This window comes from Phocoena sinus, chromosome 1 (assembly GCF_008692025.1).
Source record: "Phocoena sinus isolate mPhoSin1 chromosome 1, mPhoSin1.pri, whole genome shotgun sequence".
Classification (NCBI taxonomy): Eukaryota; Metazoa; Chordata; class Mammalia; order Artiodactyla; family Phocoenidae; genus Phocoena; species Phocoena sinus.
Genome location: NC_045763.1, coordinates 17,504,762 through 17,519,268, shown reverse-complemented (window position 1 = coordinate 17,519,268; position 14,507 = coordinate 17,504,762). Strand labels below are relative to the sequence as shown.

The 14,507-nt window shown below is 35.9% G+C and overlaps 1 protein-coding gene across 4 annotated transcripts in view; it reads right to left on the bottom strand.

Annotated features, from left to right (window-relative positions):
* Nucleotides 1-14,507, bottom strand: part of ZBTB40 (zinc finger and BTB domain containing 40) — a 93,983-nt gene that overhangs the window by 59,611 nt on the left and 19,865 nt on the right. For 2 of the 4 annotated variants that reach the window (XR_004351130.1, XM_032640617.1), the window contains exon 2: nucleotides 12,828-12,919. The exons of 1 other annotated variant lie outside the window; for it this stretch is intronic. The gene's annotated coding sequence lies outside the window, so the exon portion shown is untranslated. Of the gene's footprint in view, nucleotides 1-8,507; nucleotides 8,650-12,827; nucleotides 12,920-14,507 lie in introns of all 4 variants that reach the window. One more of the 4 variants, XM_032640627.1, reaches the window with a different exon arrangement.

Below are 14,507 nucleotides of genomic sequence, written 5' to 3'. Positions count from 1 at the left end.
TATAAATCCTGTTGGCTCTACCTTCAAAATATATCCAAAATCCAATCACTTACTACTACCTCCACTGCTTCTACTCTGGTCAGCCCAAGCCACCATCACCTTTTATTTGGATATTGCAACAATGTCCTAACTGGTCCCCCATGCCTCCACCCCTTCCTAGCCCTACCCCTACCCTACTCTATCTTCAACCCAGTAGTCAGAGAGATCTTTTTAGCACATAGCCATATATGTCACTTTGCACAAAAGTCTCCATGGTTCCTGGTCTCAGAGTAAAAGCCAAAAGCCAAAATTCTTACTCTGGCTGTCATTAGTTCTAAAACCTCATCTTCTGCCTCGCTCCCCCTCACCCATTCTGCTGTAAGCACCACGCCTTCCTTGCTGATTGTGGAACACACTAAGCATATTCACCCGTAGGTTTCTTCACATGTGTGCATGGCTCACTCTCTCACTCCCATCAGGACTCTGCTCAATGGCCACATGATCAATGAGGTCTTCCCTGATCATGTTCTTTATTTTATTTATTTTTTAATGATTTAGAACATTTAATCAAATCTGACCATGTTCTTTAAATAGCAACCTCCTCTCCAACCACAGAACATTCCATCCCTCTTACTCTATTTTTTTTTTTTTTGCAGTACGTGGGCCTCTCACTGTTGTGGCCTCTCCCATTGCAGAGCACAGGCTCAGCGAGCCCGCTCCGTGGCACGTGGAATCCTCCCAGACTGGGGCACGAACCCGTGTCCCCTGCATCGGCAGGCAGACTCTCAACCACTGCGCCACCAGGGAAGCCCCCTCTTACTCTATTTTTTATCATAGCCTACTGACACATATTTTTACTTACTTATCATGTACCCCCCTTTACTATATAAACTCCACTAGGGAAGGAACTTTTTTTTTTCATCATCTGCTGCATCCCAGTGCTTAAAATTCTGCCTAACACAAACACTGTTGGTTAGTTGGTGGAATGAATAAATGAATGGCAGGAAATGTAATGATAGAGATTTGTACTTAGAAGCCCAGTTTGGGGAATAGGGATATCCAAGAGTTAAGAGTAAGGTTTTTGTGGAGGAGCTAACAGCTAACCTGCCTTAATAAGTGAGCAGGCACTGATGAGGTGAAAAGAGTGGGAGAAAAAGGCACTCCAAGCAGGGAAGCCTGCGTGAGGCACACAAATAAGAAAACATCACATGGCAGGAAGGAGGTTTAGGAGGGGGCATTATAAGGAGTTCAGTGATACTGAACATATAGAAAGGGACAGGGAGTGTCAGGAGATGAATCTGGAAAGGCAGGCAGAGGTTCTGGCCACAGAAAGATACATGGGCCATGCTTAGGAGCTTGGATTTATCCTAAAGACAATGAGGAGTCAATGAAGGGTTTGAAGGGCTTTAAGCAGGAAAGTCACATGGTCTTTGACATTTGTCAAAATAACATTGGTTGCCTTTGTTACCTTTCCACTCCACCACTATTCCTTATTTTCCCACATTTGAAACTGACAAATAAAAATAAAAATGAAAATATTTCCAAGTTCTGGTTTCCAGGTTTCTGGTCTGGCATGGAAGGAGCTTAAAAGTCACCATTCTAACTTGACAGGTAAAAAGGCAAACAGACAGAAAAATCAACAACTCTTCTTAGCTCTGTCAGAGAAGTGAGGTCACAGGGCAAAACTACTGCTCCCAAAATTGGAGAGACTGGCAGAGAATCACAACTTCTCAGAGCAGAAACCCACCAAAAGAAATCCATGGGAAGCAGTGCCAGAATAGGAAAACTAAACCTAAGTTAACGAATTGATGGAGGCTCAGGGTGGACAAGTCTGAGAGTTAAAAAATCCAGAGGGACAGAGTCATAATTTTGTGAGTTTTAACTCCAGGAGCTCTACTGGGTACTCACAGTGAGTACTGGGGGGAAATTCCCTTCTGCTTCTGGCAGGAGGAAGGAGAAAGTAACCATTTTAAAATATGACAGAGGATTCTGTTCTTCTCAACAAGGCCTAGAATCAGAAGAAACTATTTTACCAGAGTCTAACCTAACTGGAGGAAAGGAAATACCCAACGTCAGCCCACTCTAGCCATCCTGTACCACTTAAGGAAGTGGGGAGGGGGAGACTGAACAGTATCAGTGAAGTTCACAGTCCAGGGGCACAGACTTACCAAAAGACTGAGACCTAATGATAGGTCTATAAAACACACTTCCTCCCTTCACATCTTACCACCCCATCACTACAGTCATACTTACCACAGTTCCTTTTACCCAGTACTTTATGTCTCCCTTTCAAGAAAAAACTACCAGGCATACTAAAAGGCAAAAAACACACTTCAAAGAGACTGAACAAGCATCAGAACCACAGTCAGATATGTCAGGAATTATCAGACAGGGAATTAAAAAAATGATTAATAAGGGATTTAAAGGAAAAAGTAGACAACATGCAAAAACAGATGGCAATGTAAGCAGAGAGATGGAAATTCTAAGAAAGAATGAAAAAGAAAAGCTAGAGGTTAAAAACACTGTAACAGAAATAAAGAATGCCTTTGATGCACTTACTAGTAGACTAGATATGGTTGAGTAAAGAATCTCTGACCTTGAGGATATAACAATAAGAAACTTCCAAAACTGAAAAGCAAAGTGAAAAAGGTCTGAAAAAAACAGAACCAATATCCAAGAACTGTGAGACAACCACAAAAGGTAAAACATATGTGCAATGGGAATATCTGAAGGAGAAGAGAAAAAGAAACAGAAGCAATATTTGAAGCAATAATGACGAAGAATTTCCCCAAATTAATGTTAGACACCAAACCACAGGTCTAAGAAGCTCAGAACCCCAAGCAGGATAAATGCTTTTAATAACTATACTTAAGCATATCATATTCAAACTATAGAAAAATCAAAGTTTAAAAAACAAATCTTGAAAAAAGCCAGAGGAAAAAGGACCTTTCCTTCACAGAAGCAGATAGGAATTACATCTAATTTCTCCTCAAACAACCATGCAGGCAAGAGGAGAGTGGAGTGAAATATTTAAAATGTTGAGAGAAGAAAACAAACTACCAACCTAGAATTCTACCCTGAAATTTTTTCCTTTAACAGTGAATGTAAAATACTTTCTCAGACCAGCAAGGTTGAGGGACTTGCTTGCCAGTAGACCTGCCTTCCAAGTAATGTTAAAGAAGTTATTCAGAGAGAAGGAAATGATAAAGTACAGAAATATGGAACTACATAAACTAATGAATAGCACTGAAGAATGAACAGGTGAAGGTAAAACAAAAATTGACATAGATAGCAGTTTTATTTTTTATTCTTAACTGACATAGATAGCAGTTTGTTCAAAATAATGACCGCAACAATGTATTTGATTATGTATGCTTATGTTTATACAGGTAACCCTTGAACAACACAGGTTTGAGCTGTGAAGATCCACTTACATGTGCATTTTTTCAACACTAAATACTACAGTACCACGTAATCTGCAGTTGGTTGAATCCACAGATACAGAGGGCTCACTACAAAGTTATATGCAGATTTTTGCCTGTGCCAGAGGTCAGTGTCCCTAACCCCTGCATTGTTCAAGGGTCAATTCTATATGCTTATGTATAAATGAAATGAATGACAGCAATAATACAAGGGAGAGAAGGGAAGGATTAAGATTATGTTATTAGTATTATAAGGTACTTATAATACATGTGAAGTGGTACAGTGTCATTTGAAAGTGGATTTAGATTAGTTGTAAATCTATTGCAAACTATAGGACACCACTAAAATAAGTTTAAAAAAGAAGTATAACTGATATGGTAAAAAGAAGTGAAAATGGAATCACGTCAAATGCTCAATTAAAACTACAAAAGAATGAAAAAGTATGTTAGACAAAAGTAGGAACAAAGAACAAGGGAAACATATAGACAACATTAACAAATATGGTAGATCAATGCTCTAAATATACTAATTAAAAGACAGATTGTCAGAGTGGATCAAAAAACAAGACCCACTCTGATGTTGTCTACAAGAAACCCACTTAAAGATGCATACAGATTAAAAATAAATGCATGGAGAATGATATACCATGTTAACAGTAATCAAAAGAAAGCAGGGGAGCTATATTAATTTCAGACAGAGCAGACTTCAAGTAAGGAAAGATATTAGGGATAAAGGGGAGTTACTTAATGAAAAAGGGGTCAATACTCTAACAAGACATAATAATCCTTATTGTGTAGGCAACTAACAAAAGAGCATCAAAACACATAAGGTAAGCTGAAAGAAATACAAAGAGAAATAGGTGCATCACTATTATAGGTGGAGACTTTAAACACCTCTCTATCAGAAATGGATAGAGCCTGAAGGCAGAAAATCAGTAAGGACATCAGTGAAGTTAATAGCACCATCAATCAATTGACTATAGACTACTTCATCTATAGCATATTACATATTCTTCTTAATATCACATGGAACATTCAACAAGATAGACCACATTCTGGGCCATAAGTTACCTTTCACAAATTGAAAAGAATAGAAACCATACACTCTGTTCTCAGACCACGATGGAATTAAACTAGAAATCAATGACAAAAAGATAGCTGGAAAAATCTCCAAATACTTGGAGATTAAACAACACACTTCTAAATAACACATAAGAAGAAATCTTAAGACAAATTCAAAAATATTCTAAACTAAATGAAAATGTAAATACAACTTATCAAAATTTATAGGATGCAGCAAAAGCAGTGCTTAGAGGGAAACTTATAGCACTGAATGCATACATTAGAAAAGAAGAAAGATCTAAAACCAATAATTTAAGCCTCCGCTTTGGGATACTAAAACAAGAAGAACAAAGTAAATCCAAAGTAAGCAGGAGAAAAAGAAAATAGTGGACAAATAAATGAAACTGAGAAAAGGAAATCAAGAGAAAAAAAAAACAAACCTAAAAGCTGGCTCTTTGAAAAGATCAATAAAATCAATAAGCCTCTACCAGGCTAATTAAGAAAAAAGAGAGAACACAGATTCCTAATATCAGAAATGAAAGAGGGGACACCAGTACAGATCCCATGCACAATAAAAGGATAAAAAAGGAATAATATAATATGCCCACAAATTTGGTAACTTTAATGAAACGGATCAATTACTTGAAAGACACAATCTGCCAAGACTCACACAAGGAGAACTAGACATCTGAATAGGCCTAATCTATCAAAGATACTGAGTCAATAATTAATAACTTTCCAACACTTGAAGCAGCAGGCCCAGATAGGTTCACTGGTAAATTCTGCAAAACAGTTTAGGAAGAAATTATACCAAATATCCACAATCTCTTCCAGAAAACAGAAGCAGAGGGAATACTTCCTAACTCATTCTATGAGCCTAGCCTTACACTAACAGCAAAACCAGACAAAGACATTATAAGAAAAACAAAGACCAAAATCTTCAACAAAATATTAGGAAATCAAATTCAACAATAATAAAAGTAATTTAACACCATGACCAAGTGGGATTTATCCCAGGTATTCAAGGCTGGTTCAACCTTTGAAAATCAGCAAATGTAATCCATTATAACAACAGGCTAAAAAAGAAAAATCGCATGTTCAGATCAATAGATGCAGAAAAAGCATTTGACAAAATCCACAAAATTCATGATAAAAACTCTCAGCTAACTAGGAATAGAGGGGAACCTCCTCAACCTGATAAAGAACAGCTACAAAACCCAACAGCTAACATTAGAGTCGAAGCTTTCTGCCTAAGATCAGGAACAAGGCAGGGATGTCTCATTTCACCACTGCTTTTCAATATCATTCTGGAATTCCCAGCTAAAAGGTACACAGACTGGGAAGGAAGGTGCAAAACGGTCTTTGTTCACAGATGGTATGACTGTGATGAGGTATGCAGAAAATCCAAAAGAACTGACAAAAACTTTAATAATAATAACAAGCAATAGCAGCAAGGTTGCAGGATACAAGGTAAATATAAAAAACTTAACCACTCTCCTGTCTATCAGCAATGAACAAGTGAAATTTGAAATGAAAACATTACCGTTTAATTGGCACCCCCAAAAAAGAAATTAAAAATGTGAAAATACTTGAGGATAAGTCTAACAAACTATATAAGATGTATATGAGAAAAACTACAAAACTCTAATGAAAGATATCAAAGAAAAAATAAGTAAATGGAGGGATATTCCATGTTCATGGATAGGAAGACTCTGTAGTGTCAAAATTTCAGTTCTTCCCAAATTGATCTATAAGTTCAACACAATCCTAATCAAAATCCCAGCAAGTTATTTTGTGGATACTGACAAACTGATTCTAAAGTTTATATGGAGAGGCAAAAGATCCAGAATAGCCAACTCAATATCAGGGTAGAGGAACGAAGTAGGAAGACTGACACTACTCAATACTCAACTTCAATACTTACCTACAAAGCTACAGTAACCAAAACCATGTGGTACTGGTGAAAGAATAGATAAATAGACCCACAAAAGTACAGTCAACTGATCTTTGATAATGGAGCAAAGACAGTATTTTCAACAAATGGTGCTGGAACAACTGAACATCCACATGTAGAAAAATGAATCTAGACGCAGACCTCATAGCCTTTACAAATTTAGCTCAAATTGGATCACAGACTTAAATGTAAAAACACAACACTATAAAACCTCTAGAAAATACAAAGAAGAAAACCTAGGTGACCTTGGATATAGCAATGACTTTTTAGATACACCTCCAAAGGCATGATCCCTGAAAGAAATAATGGATAAGCTGGACTTCATTAAACTTAAAGAACTTCTGCTCTATGAATGATAATGTCAAGAGACTGAGAAGACAAGTCATAGACTGGGAGAAAATATTTGCAAGAGACATATCTGTTAAATGACTATTATCTAAAACATACAAGGAATTCTTGAAACTCAACAATAAGAAAACAACCTGATTAAAAAATGGACCAAAGACCTTAACAGACATCCCACCAAGGAAGAGATGCAGATAGCAAGTAAGCATATAAAAAGATGTTCAACGTCATATGTCATATGGGAATTACAAATAAAACCTATTAGAAATGACAAAACCCAAATCACTAACAACACCAAATGCAGGTGAGGACGTATAGCAACAGGAACTGCTATTCATTGCTGGTGAGAATGCAAAATGGTACAGCACTTTGTAAGACAGATTAGGAGTTTATTATAAAACTAAGCATATCCTTATCATATGATCCTGCAGTTGTGCTCCTTGATATTTACCTAAAAAAACTGAAAACTTACGTCCACACAAAAACCTACACGCAGATGTTTATAGCAGCTCTATTCGTAATTGCCAAAATGTCTTTTACCAGATAAATGGATAAACAAACTGTGGTACATCCAGACAATAGAATATTATTTAGTGCAAAAAGAAATGAGCTATCAAGCAATGGGAAGACATGGAGGACACTTAAGTGCATATTAGTAAGTGAAAGAATCCAATATAAAAAGTCTCTATATTATATGAATACAACCATATGACATTCTGGAAAAGGCAAAACGATGGAGATAGTCAAAAGATCAGTGGTTGCCAGTGGTTGGGAGTAAGGAGGTATGAATAGGTGAAACACGGAGGATCTTTAGGGCAGTGAAATTATTGTGTATAAAACTACAATGGTGAATTCATGTATCATATACATGTCAAATTCCGGAGAATGTATGAAACCAAAAGTGTACCCTAATGAAAACTATGGACTTTGGGTGACAATTACGTATCCATGTAGGTTCACTGATTGTAACAAATGTATCACTGTGTTGTGGGACAGTGGGTGAGGCTGTGTGGGGACAGGATTATATGGGAACTCTGTACTTTACTCTCAATTTTGCAGTGAACCTAAAACTGCTCTAAAGAATAAAGTTCATCTATTAAGAAATTTTTCCTTTTAGGAATGTAAATTTTCAGTACTAATCACCCCAAACCCTATCTATACTATGGTATAGATTGTAGAACATTCATAAATTCATATAATTTTTTTAAAGCTTACTCAAAGAGTAGCTTTGAGAACATCTAACCTTACTATTTGACTACAGCTTGTTTTAATATCTGTGTTATAAAAATGCATACTTTTTAAAGATAAACTGTGGCCTAGGAGCTAACTGACTTGTTGCTGAAATAGTAGTAGCAACAGGAGCAGGATTGGAATATCTCCCAGTTCTTGTGGAAAACAGAAAAAAAAGTTCTGTAAGATTTAAAACAGACAAAAGTAGGAGCTATCTTTAGAAAAAAAGGAGGTAAGTGTGAAAATTTGTAAATTAACTTATTTTAATATCTGAGAAAAAAATCAGAACAAGAATTCAATTTGCAAATAACACAAAACGACTAAACAGGCACTGATGTGGTTTTTCTAAAGAACAAATGATATCAGGAGAATATGATTTTCTTCCTAAGACAAGACATAGTATCTATGGATTACAGTAAATCAAAAGACTTACCTGGACATAAATCTTTTCAAACAATCCTATTAATAAGGAACACATTATTGGGATTATATTTTTAGGACAAACTAAAACTTACTTAAAATGTTGCTTTGGGGTCATTTCTGGTCAGTCTTTCATCAGATTAAAAAATACGAAGAGCCACCAATGATCCAGAGGGAGGTACTTTGAGCATTAACTACAGGATTGTGGTCAGAGCTATTTCATATTTTTGTTGACAACTAAATTAGATAAGAAAATAATAGAATAACTGTAACAGAATAAGCAACTGAGCAAGGTTAAAAAAAACTGAACAAAACTATGTGGTTTACCAATATATAGATACTAAAAACATGGTTATAAACTTGAGCAACAAAAGGAGAATGGGGATAGTTAAGGCAGAATAAATTCAAAGGTTACCTAATGAATGTAAACTGGTAAAGTTGAAAGTTGAAATTTTACTGAGATTAATAGGAATACTAATTAAAGGAAAGACTTTTGGCGAAATGGCACACTGAGCTGACGTAAATGGACCTTTTCCTCCCACTTCACACACAGAAACACTGGATAAAATGTAACAAAAATGCTTTAAAAATATATATTCAAGCTAGGGCTTCCCTGGTGGCGCAGTGGTTAAGAAGAATCTGCCTGCCAATGTGAGGGACATGGGTTCGAGCCCTGGTCTGGGAAGATCCCACATGCTGCGGAGCAACTAAGCCCGTGCGCCACAACTACTAAGCCTGTGCTCTAGAGCCCGCGAGCCACAACTACTGAAGCCCACATGCCTAGAGCCCGTGCTCTGCAATGAGAGAAGCCACCGCAATGAGAAGCCTGAGCACCACAATGAAGAGTCACTTGCCACAACTAGAGAAAGCCCACAGGCAGCAACAAAGACCTAACGCAGCCAAAAATAAATAAAATAAATTAAAAAAAAAAAAAATATATATATATATATAAAATCAAGCAAAAAAAAAAGGAAATCCCCAGGTACCTGAAATGGAAGTGACATCAAAATCAAAGCTGAAACAGTAAAGTGGGAGTTGAGACCATGATGGCCCAAAGGGGTTTCAAACTCTAATACAGGCCCTAGGCTTGGAGAAGAAAGCATTAATGCTCACGTGGAGACTGGAAATATATCTTCAGGCAGGTAGAAGGTGGGGGAGTTGGAACTGAGACCCTTGCACAAAGCACAGAGCCTCAAACAACTATCCCTCCTTTATATGCAGTCTGAAAAATCTCTGCTCACTGGCTCAGAGAAACAGAATAAAAGTTGCTAATTATCTGGGCCTTGAGTAGAAGAAATGGCACCCACAAGAAATCTAAAATGTAGGCCTATGACATACAGAGGTGAAGGATCCAAATTTATATATTATATCATATAAGAATCTTGGGCTAAGAAATTAACATAAAAATTGGTCTTTGACATGCAGGAGAAAAAAAAACAGAATACTTTCAAAACCCAAGGCACAGAGACTCTCACAGGAAAAAAGAAAAACATAGAAAGAAATGAGCTCACTATTACAAACCATATGAGGAAGACCTGAATGTGAAAGGTAAATTTATAAAAGTTAACAGTAGAAAATGTCAGAGGGTATCTTTGAAGCAGGTGTTGGGAAACTTCTTAAACATTGCCCCAAAAGCTTAAAAAAAGAAAAGATGAATATGATTATACTGATATTAAAGGTTTCTGTCAAAGAACTCTATAGTCTATAGATATGATTAATAGACAATGGACAAATGGTAGAACCAGGAGATATTTATACAGTTTAAAGACAACAAGGAGTTAATATCTAGAATACATAAGAAATTCCTGGAAACCTTAGGGAAAAAAAATCCAATGGGGAGAAGAATGGGCAAATGACGTAACAAGGCAATTCAGAAAAGGAGAAGCTCACCTAACTGGCTAACAAGTAAGAGTAGTTGTTACAATAGCAGTAAAAGCAGCTAACGTTTATTATATATTCAGGAAGTGCTTATTATATTCAGGAATATGTTTTACATATATTAATTCATTTCATTCTCTTAACAACCTGATGATGCAGATGCTGCTATTATTCCCTTTTACTGATGGGGAGACTAAGGCCCAGAGAGGTTAAGTAATTTTTCTAAGGTCTTACAGTAACATGTGATAGAACATAAATTTGAAACTAGAGTAAAACTGGTGGTATATAAATTCATATAGCTATTCTGGAAAAACACTCTGGTAATATTTAGTGAAATTTTCTGTGCATATATGCCTTGTGGTCCAAGAATCATATTTCTGAGTACATTTCCCAGAAAAGTTCTCACATAGGTTCATAAGGACACATGGCCAGAAAGATCACTGGGCCATTGTTTTTTGTAGCAGGGAAATGAGAGGTAATTTAGATGTCAGTCACAAAAGGAATTTAAGTAAATATGCAGAATGTATCCTATGGAATATAGTGCATTAGAAAGAAGCAACAACTGACTATTCAGACAGAAACAGATCTTAAATACCCAACTGAATGAAACAATAACAACCAGAATGAGATCTAGAGCATAATGCCATTTATGTAAGTTAAAAACACAAAAACAAAACAATGAATAACAGTAAGGTAAAGCTACACTGTAGCAAAAGACATTTTATCAAATACATTAGAGTAAGTGCTATAAAGGGGAGGGAAATAGGAGTAGGGGTAGGAGGTGAAGGAGGAAAAAAAATCAAACGAGAAGGGCCTTGCCAAGATAGATGCTAGAGTGTCTCAGATGAGGAGGATTCCTGTGCCACCCCCAAAAGGCAAACAGTAAAAACAAAAAGTCACATGAGGAAATGAATCACCACAACGGAACGACATTAGATGCAAGAAAGAGCACAAATAGCATCTCCAAGAATTGAAAACCCTAAAAATTATAGAATACTATGAAAAAATGCTACAAATTAATTGTTTCATTTTAATAAACAGGCAAAATGAAGGGAAGCCATAATGGAAGAAAAAGATAATATGAAAAAAGAATAGGCAGATGTGAAAAAGAACCAAAAGAACTTCTAGGAATAAAAGTTAAGTCACTGAAATTCATCTATCAATGAATTAAACAGATTAGATACAGCTAAAGAGAAAATGAGTGATTAGGAAAAGAAGTCTGAGAAAATTACTCAGAAGGTAGCAGAGAGGTAAAAAACAAAACAAAACTAAAAAAACCCAAAAACAGAAATATGAAAGAGGTTAAAGGATATGGAAAACAGAATATGAAGGTTTCACATGCATCTGAATAGGTGTTCTGGATAGAGATAATGAAGAACATGTGGCAGAAGCAATTTGAAGATATAATATCTGAGAATGTTCTAGGATTAAAGTCAGACATGAGTCTTCAGAATAAAAACTTTGAAGTATCAACAACACAGAGAAAAAGAAATTGTAAGCAAACCAAAAGAAAAGAGTATTACTTAATCAAAGAAGACAGTTTGACTGGTACAGACTTCTCGTTAATAACAATAGATATAAGAAAATGGAGTAACAGTTTTCAAATATTAAGGAAAATAACAATCAACCATGTATCTATATACAAGTTGAAACAAAATCACCTTCAAACAAAGATAAGAGGCTCAGAGACTGTCACTGAAAGAATTACTATAAGAAGCAAACTGAACCAGAAAGAAAGGATAGAATGTAAGAAAAAATAGCAAGTAGCAAGCAAAGAAACTGCTAAACGTACCCACTAGAAAAGTTAAAATCAGAAAAACTGATAATACCAAATGTTGATGAGGATGCAGAATGACTAGAACTTGCATACATTACTGCGGAAAGTGCAAAATGGTACAACTACTTTGAAGAACTGTGTGGAGGTTTCTTATAATAAAAGATTAACCATTGATACAAGCAACAACATGGATAAACCCTAAAACAGTATGTTAGGTCAAAGAAGCCGGGCATAAAAGAGTACATATATATGACTAAATCTACAGGAAAGAGACATACAGAAAGAACTAATCTACAGTGATAGCAACCAGATACTGTAGTGGTTGTGGAGGTTGTGGGGTGGTGTGGGGGAAGGGAATTAAACAGGAGGAGACACAAGGAAACCTTCTCGGGGAATGGAAATGTTCTGTACCTTATTTTGGATGGTGGTTGAAGAGTAGATATTTGTCAAAACTCTTCAAATAGAATTCATTGAACTGTATGTTAATTATATCTTAATAAAAAAGAAATTAAGAAATGTGTTTTAAAATGCACTGGCTATTTTAAAATGGATATGGGAAGGGGAGGTTAAAAACAAAGTAGAATAATGACAACGATAGTGGCTACCACTTGTTTAATGCTTATTATGTTCCAGGGACTGTTCTAAATGCTTTGCATCTATTAACTCATTTAATCTTTTCAACAACCCTGTGAAGTAGGTACTCTTATCATCCCCATTTTACATATAAGAAAATGTGGCACAGAGAGGTTATACAACTTACCTAAGGTCACACAACTCGTGTGTGGTGGACCTGGGCTCCAAATTCAGGCAGTCTGGCTCTGAGGTCTATATTCTTAAAAATCCACTGCCTCTCTGAAATTAAAAATCAACAAGAACATGGAAGATGAGAGAAGGAGAACTAGAGTTAGGATGTTCTAAGAGTCAAGGGGATGACAAAAATAATGATTAACTTTAGCTTTTAGCCTAAGTAAAGTATGTATGTTAACAGGTAAGGATATAAGGGAACAGAAACTGAACAAATATTTGCGAACAAGAGGTATAAAAGGGAATTAAGAAAATGTGATTAATACAATAGCAAGTGGAAAAGGGGGAAAAGAAAGGCAAAGAAGGTAAAGGCAAAGGTAAATAGAAAAAAACTTAAGACGGTAGAAATAAGTCCAAATGTATTAGTAATCACAATAAAGAAGCAGATTAAACGTTCCTGCTAAATGGCAGAGATTCTCTGATTGGATTCTTAAAAAAAACAGCCATATGCTACTTATAGAGAATTAATGTGTAGGTGTGTTTACATTTAAAACAGTGCCTAGCACGTAGTAAATACTATATGTGTTAGCTGTATTATTATTACCAAGAAAGACTGAATTTTCCTCATTAAATAGTTTTGAAACTAGCCATCTGACCTGACAGCTAAAGTACCTACCTGTAAATAAACAGTTAAACTATATAATCTTTGTAGACCACTTTCAGGTACAGAATACTGTTATTAAATAAATCTAATATATATTCATGAGGGATACATTAGTGACTTGGGGGCTACTGAAATGTACTATAGAGGCTAAACTACACTTTGTTGATCGCACAACTAAAATGTAAAAGCCTCTAACATATATTTTACTATTTCCCCCTAACTCCCTTTGCAAGGAAGTTAAATGGAGGGGAGAGAATATAGCGCTAAATATAATGTCACGAAAGCATGCTTTTCAGAGTTAAGAAACTATAGTGGAACACAGCATGTTGGAATCTTTAAGTCCTGTAGATTCCTGTATAGAGGCAACCTAAATTATGTTATTAAGCACTTAACTGAAATCACTAGCCTTGGGAAAATTGTCAAAGGTCCCAAGGGAAGAACATTTAAGCAACAAAAGAGCACCAGAAGGATGCATGTTCCTCAAAGCAACAATATTAAAGCCTCAAGAAAAGACTATATTGATATAGAATAGATACTTAGAAAGAAAAACCTTAATTGGCTGAACCTAGTGCTGCATAATGACCCAAAACACAAATGGGAATTCAACACAAAGTGGAAACTAGGCCAGCTTTCTAAAAGAAGCACAAAGATTTTATTTATTTAAATTTTTATTTTGTCTACTTCCAAAAAGAATCTGAAAGTTTGAGGATTCTTTAAGCTACAAACAAACAACAGTTACACACAAGGGGAAAAAAAAACCCCAAAAAACCAGAAAAAGCACAAGTGAGAACTTCAGTCAGAGCTGGTAAGAAACATGGAATCCCTTTGATGAACAAGAAGGAAAGTAACACTAAAGACTTACAGTCTCTTATATACATCAGTTAATTAAATAAAGTAGATGTTCTGAAATCCACAACTGCTGGCAATGTCCTCAGCAAGACACTCAAACAAAAGACTTTGCTGCCACTGATGAAGGGTAAGAGACTCTTTTCTGGGCCTCAGGAACTGGACCTGCTATTCCCCAATTTACTG